Source organism: Oryctolagus cuniculus, chromosome 18, assembly GCF_051225735.1.
Source record: "Oryctolagus cuniculus isolate XC-2025 breed Fujian yellow rabbit chromosome 18, ASM5122573v1, whole genome shotgun sequence".
Lineage (NCBI taxonomy): Eukaryota > Metazoa > Chordata > Mammalia > Lagomorpha > Leporidae > Oryctolagus > Oryctolagus cuniculus.
The window spans coordinates 43,712,337-43,725,221 of NC_142884.1; the positions used below are offsets into that span (position 1 = coordinate 43,712,337).

Genomic DNA, 12,885 nt, shown 5'->3' on the forward strand with positions numbered 1-12,885 from the left:
ATGTACACACACTCACCTACACACATATACACCCACACACCATCACACACAAACACATACAAGCACATCTCACACACACATACACAGTCTCACACATCACACAGTCACACATGTACTCTCAGTCACACACATTTGCTCAAACTATCACACACAAACGAAAACATGTCTGCACACTCACTCCACTTACAGACATACACACACATACACTCACAGACCAGGGAAACCCATACCCCAAGGTTCTCCACAGCTGTGTCTTCTGTCCTAGGCCAATCCCAAGACATTAAGAGATAGAATGGCTGGCCAGAGGGTCCCAAGGAGCCCCTCACAGCAGGCACTGAGCCTGGCCCTGGGCCCCACCTGCCACCCCTTTGCCTTCCCTGGCCCCAGCTCTGACCATGTGATGATCGCCTGACCCCAGCTGGCGCGGCTGGCACGGCTCCCCTTGCCGGAGGCTGCTCTCCCAGGCTCCTGACTCCTGGTCTCCCGCAGCCTCCCAACCTCTGAAGCCAGGCACCCGGCCCAGCCAGGGGCACCTCCCGGAACGGAACACCCTCCTGGGGCCGGGGCACCTTCTCCCCAGAGGGCTTCACATTACGGGCGCTTCGGACGAGCAGGACGCAGCCGCCGCCAGCTCCCCAGATTAGCCGCGGTGGGAGGTGCCCGAGCCCCTGCCTGTTAATTCCCAGCTCCTGCCAGCTGGGCTCCACAGGGCTCAGACAAAAGGGACCCAGGGGAGGAGCTGGCTGGAGCTGGGGCGGCTGGGGACCTGCTCGGCCCCTGTCTCCGCCCAGGCTCAGGTGGCTTCCTGTCGCTGGATGTCCTAGCTCAGGCCCACTCCAACGCCACCAAGCCCTTCCTGTGCCCTCGGATCCTTGGCAACCCCCACGGAGGCCTGAGCCAGGGCTGCTTCCACTGTGCAGACAGGGACACAGGGGTGCAGCCCTCGCAGCTCATCTCAGACCAAAGGTGTCCACATCCAGGCCCCTGGACCAAGTTGCAGGTCTGGACCAGCTTCGGCACATAACAGAAACAAGACCGCCACACCTGTGCAGGTAGGAAAGGGCAGGGCCCAGATGTAAAGCCGCCAGGCAACTAGGTCTGGCTCACCAGGACTGGCTGGAGCCCTCTGGAAAACTGAGAAGTGGGTGAGTGAGAGCAGGCAGGCTCCTGGCCAGCAGGAGAAGCCTGGACACGTGTATCTGTCCGAGTTGGTTTGCACCCAATCCCCCTGCCACTGGACGCGTGCAGAGCCCTGCCTGCCCCCCCAGGGGTCCACCTACACCATGAGCATTCCCCGTAACTTCCCGGACTCAGTTTACCACCAAGGGCAACATTACAATGCCCTGTGCAGGCACTGCCATGAAGCACCAAGGCACATTGTGGGGGCAGACAGCGGACTGGCGGCTGCCTGAGGCCGGCCCCGGTGCAGGGACTGCCTGCAGCCAGGCCGCAGGAAGCTCTCCGAGAGCACCGAGGTGCTACGCCATGAGGCTGTGGTGAGGACGCCACGCTGCTTGCTTAAAACAAGTGAAATTTATGGTATGCAAATTACATTTCAATAAAGCTGTTAAACAAAAGCACTATTTTGCCAATAATAATAATTAGTGCTAATTAGTACCACTAGTGCTAATATTAGAAGCTACTTCATTGAGCTCATCTCCCATGCTAGCACTGCGCTGAGTGCGCCTTATTATCACAACTCAACCCTTTTCATCCACGTCTCCTTGTCTCTGGGAACATCCCATTTTTGAGATGGGGAAGCTGAGGCTCAAAGGGGAGGAAGGCGCCCCGCCCCCTACACGAGAACACAGCCTCCTGGGGTCTGCCCGGAGCACAGACACCAGTCATTCACTCACAGTGCCCGGACAGCGAGAACCTGAACCTGCCCAGGGCACCGGGGTACCCAACAATCTTTGCGGAACTGGCTGCTCAGCTTTATTTTTCTGCAAACAAGCTTCCAAACTAAAGCAAAGCGTATTATTCTGGGAGCAGCAAACTGAGCAACTGCTGAGATTATAATCATCTGAATTGAAATGAAAATAAGGCTCCTTCAGCTGAAAAGGCCCAAGCATGGGAAATGGGCATGTTGACATGCAACGTCCCGAATTCAGATGGCCCTGTTTAAAGCCTTTTATTCAAACAGCACTCCACCCTGGCTGCTCCGCGCACACACACACCCCACCCAGAATGCCATTTTGTTTTGGGGGCACTTAGCTAAGTGCTCTAGAGAGCGTCTGGAGCCAGGCGACTGGGTGAAGTTCAGAATGTGTTGGTCTAGGAGCCAGCGGAGAAGGAAGCCCCCTTATCTAGCCCCAGGAACGCCCCTTGCACACGGACTGCTGGACACCACCCACAAACAACTGTGGCTGCACACACCCTCTGATGAAATGCAGATAAGAGGTGCGTACACTGTGCGCAGTGGGTTAAACCATCACTTACAACACCCGCATCCTACGTCAGAGCACTTGTTCAAGTCCCAGCTGCTCCGCTTCAGATCCAGTTCCTTGCTGATGCACCTGGGATAGCAACAGAGGACGGCTCAAGTGCTTCAGCCCCTGCCACCCAGATAGAGTTTCAGGTTCCCAGGTTCAGCTTGGCACAGCCCCAGCAGCCATCTGGGGAGTGAACCAACAGATCAAAGATCTCTCTCTCTCTCTCTCTCTCTCTCTCTCTCCCCCCCTCTCTCTCCCTCTCAAATGAATAAATCCTTAAAAAAGAAAAAAAGATGCAGGGCCAGAACTGCGGTATAGTAGGCTAAGCCTCTGCCTATGATGCCGGCATCCCATATGGCACTGGTTCATATCCCAGCTCTCTGCTAGGGCCTGGGAAAGCCATGGAAGATGACCCAAGTCCTTGGGCCCCTGCACCCATGTGGGAGACCCAGAGAAAGCGCCTGGCTTCGGATCGGCCCAGCTGGGGGTGCTGCGGTCATTTGGGGAGTGAACCAGCGGATGGAATACCTCTCTCTCTGTAACTCTACATCTCAGGGCCAGCGCCGTAGCTCACTTGGTCAATCCTCTGCCTGCGGCGCTGGCATCCCATATGGGCGCCAGGTTCTAGTGCCGGTTGCTCCTCTTCCAGTCCAGCTCTCTGCTGTGGCCCGGGAGGGCAGTGGAGGATGGCCCAGGCGCTTGGGCCCTGTACCTGCATGGGAGACCAGGAGGAAGCACCTGGCTCCTGGCTTCGGAACAGCACAGCGTGCCGGCCGTGGCGGCCATTTTGGGGGGTGAACCAATGGAAGGAAGACCTTTCTCTCTGTCTCTCTCTGTCACTTTGTAACTCTATCTGTCAAATAAATTTAAAAAACTCTACATCTCAAATAAATTAAAAAAAATTTTTTTTAAAAAGATGCAGACAGGGAAGGAAGAGGTGTGGAAATTAGGCAAAGGCACCCAAACCTTCAACCCAAACCTCCTAGAACTCAGGGAGAAGGCAGGTGTAAGGGAAGTCCCACTCATCCAGGAGACACTCGCGTGGACCTTACTGAGTTCACGTTAATCTCTGTCATTCAGTCCTCTCGACCACCCAAGAAGGGAGCACTGGGATCACCATCTCCACTGAATGATGAGAAACCAGGGCCCAGAGAGGCTGACCAACTCCCCCAGTGCCACACAGGACACAAGCAGGAGAGCAGGCACATAAACCCACCGAGCCCTGCTCAGTCGCTGCTCTTGCTCACAATGCCACATGGACCCCCTGCCCTGGAGGGGGTCTGCTGTGAATGAGACCCCCAGCTCTCTCTTTCCCTCCGAATGGGAACGACCACAGGAATGGAACCCAGGAAGTGGAAGCACTGCTCTCCGAGAGTAAGACCATTGACAAATGACTAATCCTGAAGAAGGCCTGGTAGCAACGGCGTTCAGTGAGAATTTGCTGCAGGAAGGGAATCAAAACAAGCATAAAAGAGGAGAGGCATTTTGATAAAAACTCAATTAAGTAGAGAAAAGCACATTAAGTGGGCTTCGGAACATGTCAGCAGCAGGAGCCGGGGGCGCAGCAAGTTCACGTGCTTGTCACCCCAGGTGACACTGGGCAGCTAGACGTAAACGCAGCAGGCGCCCCCCACACGCCCGAGCTAGGCAGAGCGGCGTGGCGCAGCCACCAGGATGGCAGGGGGGCACAGGGCTGGGGAGGGAGAATGGCTGGGAGAGAGCAGGAGGGGGGCTCTTCCTGCAGGGAGGGGCCACAGACTGGGGAGAAGGTGGCCTCCCTGTCACCTGCGCTAAGCAAGAGGGGTACGTGGCTCCAGGAAGAGCGGGGAGTGGGGGGGACGACTCCCTGATGGGGGGGGGTGGCAGGTGAAGGCAGAGGCCCAGGTTTCTAGGACTTTCCTGGGCTCAGCAGTTCCATGGGTGTGGATGAAAACAACCATCAGGGGACCAGGTCTAAATGAGCACCAGGAGTGAAGCTCCCATCCGAGCCCATACGGGTCTCCTGAGCCTGGATGCTGGGTGGCGGGCCACTTGAGGGCACCCCACATTCACCCTGCCTTAAGGAAGTCCCAGATTGAGCAAACAATGACCTGTGCCAGGGGCCCTGGACAGAGTCTGTGGGGAGACCTGGGTCTCAGCTGCCTCTGCTGTCATGGGGACACTGGAATCTGTGGTCCCCAAGTGGTCCCCAGAGGAATACCAAGGTCATCTGGTACAACACTCCACCCCACCAGACAGTTCAGCATAGCCACAAAAGGCCTCACCAATCCTCCGGAGGCCCCAGAGGTGTCCTTGCCACTTGCTCAGTTTCAGAGGAAAGTGAAAACTGCCAAGGAGACAGTCCTCCCTGCCTGAAACCCCTGAGAGCACTGCGGGAAGCCCCCTCCCTCCAGAGGTCCAGGAAGGGGAGTCACTGCAGTCATTCCCCAAGCTCGGAGAAACGGGAGAGGTCTCACAGGGATTGTAAGCTGGCACTGTGTTCAGAAGGATTCTGAGGCTCTATCTACCTGGACTCGGAAGAAGAGAGTGCTGACATTGATTGGTGAGGTCTGCCACAGGTGGAGGCATGTGGGCACAGAACTGCACCAAGTGCAGCAAGGAGTCTCCTGGCCGCCAACGCTAGAGAAGAAGGCTTTGGGACAAAGCCCCCAAATCCTGTTCATGTCAAGACAATGGGACCTGACAGGTATGTGGGACTGCACTGGGGCCTGCAGAGGGGTCCCCAGATAAAGGAGAAGTCAGTTGCACCCGCAGCCGATGGTGAAGCTGCCCAAAGCAGGCACAAAGCAGCCTAGTCCCCCTGCTGGGGAGCAGTCCCCAGGGCCCGTGGTGACCTGAGCTCCGAGACAGAGATGGTGCAGCCCACGGAGGCGGCCAGACATGCGAGGACACAGATGCCACTCGGGCACCTGGACGTAGCCCTGCTCTCGTCTCGGGAAGCTTCAGAACTGTAGCATTCCGTCTGCACCACCGGCCCCCCCAGCATGAGGCCCCCCACAGCAGACAGCACACGGATCTGGGCATCCTCGGAGGCAGCTCTGTGGCTGGGGGCACCTTAGGGAAGTCATCTCCCCTTTCCGAGCCATGTCCTCTGTGCCATGGGAACACCGGGCACCATCAGAGGCCCTTTCCTAGGCCTGCTTCCAGCATGTTGGGACAGGCCCCAAGGCTAATGTGGGGGCCTGGATCCCAGGGAACACAGGCACAGCAGGAGATCGGCCAGGGCTCCCGGGCTGGGTGGGGAATCCACGCTGGCTCAGTGTCCACCGGGCACACGGGCCCCACAGGCAGCATCCAAGGTCATGCTTGGCCCAGAGCAGCCCACAGCCTCGATGTGCGACAAGGGACCTGATCTAAACCAGTTCCAGGAGTTCCCATCCGAGCCCACCTGGGCCTCCCACACCTGGGACAGTGCTGCAGGGGGTCACTCAAGGGCACCTCACCTTTGCCCCGCCATAGGGAAGTCCCAGACTGAGCAAATACTGACCTGTGCCATGGGGCACTGGACAGAGTCTGTCCTGAGACCTGGGTCTCAGCTGCCTCTGCTGTCACGCGGGACACTGGAATCTGTGGCCCCCAAGTCACTCCCGGGTGAATATCAGTTCGCCCCCGCGTATAAACCAACCAAGGCTCCTCTCCCTTCACTGATGGGGAAGTTGAGGCACCACAGCAGGCCCAGGACTCGGCTCGGGCCAAAGATGGCAGCTGCTCTGTGTGGCACGTTCCCTGCACACCGCTTCCTTCGCTAGCGTCTCCTCTATTGGTGCTCACAACATCTCCAGGATGCTGTGCATCCCCCGCCCCACCCTGTAACTGTGCAGATGAGGCCACAAGAAGCAGGCAGCACAGAGACAGCAAGTGACAGACACCCCCCCACCCCGCCCCCCAGTTGCTACCCATCAGACAGTGCTGCTTCCCCAGGCCCTAGTGCCACTGCTGCAGCCGGCCCCAAGAACCACAACCTGCCAGGGCGGATGGCAGGGCTGGGATGGGGTGGGGCTGGGGAGTGGGGAGGCTGAGCCCCCTGGCCGTGGTGGGTGGGTGGAAGGCGGGCAGAGCAGCCCGTGAAGATGCCCCAGGGGAGAGGGGAAGCAGGCTGAGCAACAGCGCCCCAAACCCCCAGACATCCACTTCTTTACCCCCATGCCCGCAGCTCAAACAGAATTCAGCTTGCTCAACCTCTGACCTCCAAATCTAGAGACGACCCTGGGTGACCCAGGCAGGCCCATTCTGGTCACGCGGGACGGGGCTGGGGCGAGGCAACCTCAGAAGGCCCTAGCAGCGACTGGCCGTGCAGAAGCATGGATGGGAAGGCCAAGAAGTGGCCCACATGGCCAGGTCAGATCTGCGAACCGCCCGGCCTGAGCCAGGGACCATGTGTGGCGTTACACCAGGTTTGTGGTCACTGCCACCTGCTAGCAAGTGTTCTGGAGGACGAGGTGTGAGAAGCAGGTGCAACCCAGGTGGCCCCGAGCACAGGACTGGAAACGTGGATGTGAAATGGCTCCATGAGGAAGGCACATGAGGAGGCAGCGAGGAGCCCCCGAGGGAACACAGAAACCACCTCTGGAAACACCCAACCTGGACTTCGGAGAAGGCCCCGACAGCAAGGGCCTGCCAGGAAGGGAGGATCCGGGTGCCTGGGGGCCAGCAGTGGAGAGCTCCGTGGAACAGCGTCCCACTCGGGCACATGGCCAACCTGGGGGTGTGGCTCAGGAGATGTCCCACAAACAGGCCCAAGGTGTGGCATGTTTTTCTTGCTGCTTACAGTAAAAATAATAATAATAATAATAATAAGATAAAAAGGTAGGTTGAGAAAAGAGGTGTTAACCAGGAACCCTGAATTAAGGATTTTGGAAATCTTCAGGTGGCAAAACAGTACAATTAAGAGGTTTGCTTTCAGGAAAGCACAGGCGAGCTGAGGGTGTGAGAGCACATTTGCTGATATCTCAGAAAACTCCAAAGGTCAGCGCACTGAGTCACAGGGAAGGCTCTCCGAAGACATGAGTAACATGACTCACAGATCTGGCTCAAGCCGGACAGCATCTAGGAAATTCGGAGGTACTGCCCTGGAGCCCGGCAGGCAGAAGCCAGCGGCAGAAGGAATCGTCTAGAAAATACTCAGCTCTGTGGAGGAGCCTCTGGTTGAAGGCAACAAACACCTACGACACACACAGGAGACCCACGAGCTTCTGGAAAAAGTTTACACCGGCAGAAATACTGCCAGCGTGCACCAAGGAGGACAGACAGCCCCAAGAGAAGTGGGTCAGAACCCGGGACTCCCACGGGCAGGCTAACACAGCACTCAGCTAACGCAGCAGCCACTCGGCTGCAACACGGCTGCCTTGATGAAATCAAAGGACGACTCAGGGCAGAACCCAAGCCCAGAGGAGAGGGCCCTGAGCCATGGCAGATGAAGTCACCACTGGCTGGTGTTCAGATTCTGGCACGGCACAACCACGAGTGAGTACAGCCCCTCTCCCTGATCCTTGAGAACGGGACCGAATGAACAAGTTGGGAAGAGCCTCTGTGATCCATTAGTGATGTCTGCCCTAGGTAGAGAAAGAGCAGTGCCGGGTAGTAGGTCTCCTGGCTGTCGGCGGCCTCTGAGTGTGGGCGTTTCTCATTCGGCACGTATTTCTGCAGCCTGCTCTCTGTGCCTGGTCCTCTGAGGGGTGCAGGGCTCTCAGGTCTCGACGCTTTCATCCACCCAGCCTCTCTGTTGATTAATTACTATCTAAACTTGAAACTCTAAACCACCCCTTTGTGGCTTTGAGGTCCTTTGAAAGAGAGAGAGCAAAAAGAAAATCCTGTCACCAGCAGCCAGGACAGCATGCAGGCGTTTGGATTTCCTAAAGGGACAGACGAGGGCACGGTGTAAAGAAGAAAGGCCCGGCTCCCAGGGGAATCAAAAGTCCACCCCAGGAAAGACGAGGGACGAAGTAGCCAGGGGTTCTGTCCCCAGAGGCAGGCGAAGGAGCCCCGTGGAGTCCCCCCCACCCCGCCTGAAATCCCGAATTAGAACTACGCTGTTAGCAAAGCTGAAGGCGCTGGCTTGGAGGCCCGTATGGGTATGATCTCATCATCCAGGAAAAGTGGGCTGGGGGTGGGGGTGGGGGTGGGGCTCCAGGGCCGGTGGGCACCTCGGGGGCAGGGACTTGCACGCACAGGTCAGCAGCCTGAGGCAGAGAGGAAGAAGAACGCGTGCCTGTCCTCGGGGGCTGCCTCCCCAGCTGGCCCGGGCCAAGGGACATCCCGGCTGTGCTCCACCTCCAAGGTGCACTTGGCATGTAGCTCCCAGCAGATGAAACCCCCACAGGCACACCTTGTCACAGGCAATAGACAGCCACTACCGAGGCGCTAACACACCGCCCAGGGAGCCAAAGGGCCAGCGCAGCCTGGAAAAAGTCAGCCGACTGCAGGGATACTGGGCGGCCACCCCTCAGCTGTGTGGCCAGGGGCAAGTTGCTGCCCCTCTCTGAGCCCTGACAGCCTCATCCACAGGACAGGGAGCACTGGAGTGCCCGCCTTACAAATAAAGCACTTTAACGAGAGTGCTGAGCTGCTAAGTACCCGACGCACGTCGGCCAAAGCAAGCCACGGGGGTCGCTGCTGTCGCTCACACTGTCCTGAGTCAGCAACGCCGTATTCTGCACCCCATTTCACATCTGGAGCAACTCTGCCCGGCGCCAGGGGGAGCGGCTGTGTCACTGTCATCATCTCCACACGACAATCAAGTGGGGTCCACACCCACCCCACCCAGTGCACCTCTCACACTCAAGAGTAGCCTGGTTGTGTGGCAGCCCCAGACGAGGACAGAGACCAGAGAGGTTAGCGTGCGGCCTGATGAAGCCAGTCCAGGGCTCCCAGCCAGCTGGAGTGGGAGGAAACAGGACCCGAGTGGGTCACAGGTCAACCTGGCTATCCACCCACTGCAGTCTGGGGGCCACCCAGTTATCAGGGATTTTGTAAAATCACCAACAGTGACAAATCAGGATTCCAAATGCGTTTTACAAAATCAACATTCTCTACTGGCTTGTCTTAAAGGCAAAGACCTCACTGGGGAGGGACCCGGACAGGAGCTCCCCCTGGGCTGGGGCACCCGCAGTCCTGGACACACCCCCTTCCCCCTGAGCAGAGCCCTGGCCCCGAGGCATCTTCATCCTCCCAGCGGCCAGGAGGCCAGCAGCTGGGCTCCGTCTTCAGCTCCACCGCTTGCATCTCCACTACCTTAGACAATCAGCCACCCTCCCTTGGTTCTACAGATGAGGGAAGCAGCCACAGTCCCCCCATCTGTAAAATGGGGATGATACGTGTGGGTGCGCCTGGGTTCGAGTTCCGGCCCTGCTTCCAATTCCAGCTTCCCTGCTAAAGCACATCTTTAGTGTGCAGCAGGTGAGGGCTCAGGGACTTGGGTCCCTGCCACACACACACACACACACACACACACACACACACAGGAGATCCAGGCCAAGTTCTGAGCTCCTGGCTCTGACCTGGTCCAGCCCCAGCTTTTGTGGCCATTTGGGGAGTGAACCAGCAGATGAAGATCTCCCTCTCTCTCTCTTTCTCACTGCCTTTCAAGTAAAATGAAAATAAATAAATATGTTTGGGAGTTATAAGATTCCCAACTATGGGACTGTTACATAGATGAGATAAATGAATATCTGTGAAGTGTAACACATGACCAATGCCTACCATAAGGTGGTCACAGGGCAGAGAGGGCGTGATGAGAAGTAGGCCCAGGCTGTGATGGTTCAATGGACACAGAACGGTGATGCACCTGTCTCCCTGAGCCTGGACTAATAACCATGAGGCTGTATGTCAGGGACCAGCAGTTACCCCGGCAGAAGACGGTTTTCAAAGCCAAGGCCAGGAGGCCCCTGTCAATCACAATCCCAGGACAGCAGACAGGAAAAAGGCCATCAAGATCACCCAGCCCAACACCCATTATATAGATGGAGAAACTAAGGCACCAGTAGCCAAGCTGTGGCTTAGGTCTCCTGCCTCATGGGGAGCAGGGGCTGGAGGAGGAGGTGCAGACCCCCAGGAGACCCCTGCCCCAGACCCCTGCCCAGGGGCACCAGTCAAGCAGGGCGAGAAGGAAGCGGCGCCTTTCCCCTTGAATCTGACCTCCCAGAACACACAGCCTGCCAGGCTACTCCATCCCTTAGACAAATTTACTTAGCACTGATATTGAAAATGCAATTGAGCTTGAGTTTTATTGCAGAAATTAAACAGACTAGGGGAGAGAGAGCAAGAGCGAGAGCGCGGCGCCAGCCCTTGTCAACTCACTCGAGAGCTGGCTGAGATCAAACTCGCTAAAGGGGAACATCGCGCTCCATGCCTGCCAGCAAGGAAGGGTGCCACCAGCCGGCCCCCGCGAGGGACTCCCCAAAGACTGGGTGCCTGGAGCGCAGGGGTTCTGGAAGGCTCCCCCATCAGTCTCCACCTTGGCCCTGCTCGCCTGCCTGCTCACGGGAGTCGGCACTTTCTGGAGTCCATGAGCGGTCACCATCCACCACCACCGCGGGCCGGAACGCGGGCAGCGTGCTCCCCGAGAGACAGCACACACTGTGGGGGCTGAATCACGGTTTCGCCTCACTCCCCCTGGAGCCGCCAGAGCCCACACTCGGCCGCGCGTGGACCCAGGACTGGAAACAGCTGCGTCGTAATTACATGTAAAGTGCACCAAAACATCCCTTTTATCACAGGCTGCAAATCTGTTAGCATCTGTCTCTCCTTTGTTTCTTCCACAAGATACAAGCTTGTTTCTACATTTTTCTCACCTGTAGCGGTGATTAAAATTCATTATAAATGAAAGGAGTGAACAGAGAAACAAGTTCCTCTGTGTACCGTTCTAAACTCAAATTAGAAACAGCTGTTTGCTAATTCATGCAGCGATGTTTTGTCGTGCTCTGTGAATCCATAATAACTCACCCTATTGCTGTGGAAATTTTGGGATAATCCATATATTTACGCGGTGTTGGATTCTCCAGGCGGGGCTGTGGCGGTGCAGCCCCCAACCCAGCTCAGGCGGGCAGGGACCTGGGCTCGGCCGCCCAGATGGAGAACCCCAGGATCAGAGCTGCCCAGAGCCCCTCCCCCCGACACAGGCCCTGGGAGGACCAGGAGGAAACCCTGAAACAGTCACCTCGTCGCTTTCCCTCCTCCAGAACCACAGGAAAAAAAAAAAAAAAAAAAAAAACACGTTCAACTCTGATTAAACGCCAACCACACACATCCTCCAGCCGCCGGAGGGAACAGCAAAATTAAAAGTCTAATTGGTACCCGGAACAATTTAAAACTATTAAGTATAGGTGAAGGCTTTCTGTAAGGAAATAATCCTGATAGGGCTTTGGCATGTTCGGAGAGCAGTTCTCCAGTCCACACGCTGTGGCTGCGGAGGTTACAGCTGCGGTGTGCACGTCCCAGGGGCCTCGGAGATGTGTTTGGGCATCCTCTTTGCCATCGACAGACAGGAGCATGCGGTATCCAGAACTGCGTCCCCTCCGAGGCTTTGAGAGGACCGAGGTGCCTTCCTCTTTGTAAGGAGAAAGGTGGGCCACCCCTCTGGCAGCCTGTGCTGCTAACTGTGCCATGCCAAAACTGCTCTGTCCTGGCGATCATACACCAGTCCTTTGAGACACTGCTGGAGGCAGACAGGCCTTCCCTGACTGCTGTCTCCCTGGCCTGTCTACACCTGCGTGCCTGGGGCACCCCTGTGCTCCCTACACCCTTAGAGGCCTGGGATATGGTCACACAGAGCCGCTTTCTGAATGTCAGTCTGGTGGCATCTGTAGAGTCCTCCTTGGTGGCCAGGCCTGGGACAAGCTCTTGATAAGCTCCTCACCTCCAACCCATGCAGTGATCACCGTCATCACTGCCCCCATGTTAGAGAGGACGGGGCCTGAGCCCCACAGCAGGAAAGTGGCAGGTGCCTGGACTGACCCCGTATTTCTCCAGAAAGCCATCAAGAACACACACTGCCATCCAAGACGGAGCCTGGTGCAGCCCCTGAGGCTTTGTGCAGGCCGTGGCGCTCACCAAGAATGCACCTGATCACTGTCCACCCCAACGCAACCTGTCACTCAGGGCCAGCTCTGCCTGCAGCCTGAGCATCCCAAGGGGAGCGGGGCCTCCGGCATGGCCAAGAGTTACGCCCTCGCTTCTGCGTCTCCTGGTGGTCCTCTGGGTCCAGCACATCCTGGTGCGCACAGGGTGCAGGCCCTGGGCAGCAGCCTTGACAGCACTCCTGCTTGTCTATAGGGCTGTAGGGAGCCTTCCTCGAGAGATGGCTGGGGCAGGGGGGTCATCCAGCAGCTCCAATCCTGGACATGTGAGCACAGACGAGGTGCCCCCTTGGGGGACCCCGGGCGCTCAAACTGGGCCTTGAAGAGGGAGTGACAGCCCCACTGGCCCATGTTCTCCAAAACATGGGGGATCCAGCACT

General features: G+C 57.3%; 1 protein-coding gene across 6 annotated transcripts in view; it reads right to left on the bottom strand.

The window, feature by feature from the left end:
• Positions 1 to 12,885, bottom strand: part of ZNF423 (zinc finger protein 423) — a 327,810-nt gene that overhangs the window by 137,492 nt on the left and 177,433 nt on the right. Inside the window, exon 1 of one of the 6 annotated variants that reach the window (XM_070063170.2) lies at positions 395 to 726. The exons of 4 other annotated variants lie outside the window; for them this stretch is intronic. The gene's annotated coding sequence lies outside the window, so the exon portion shown is untranslated. Of the gene's footprint in view, positions 1 to 230; positions 369 to 394; positions 727 to 12,885 lie in introns of those variants that run through there. One more of the 6 variants, XM_070063171.2, reaches the window with a different exon arrangement.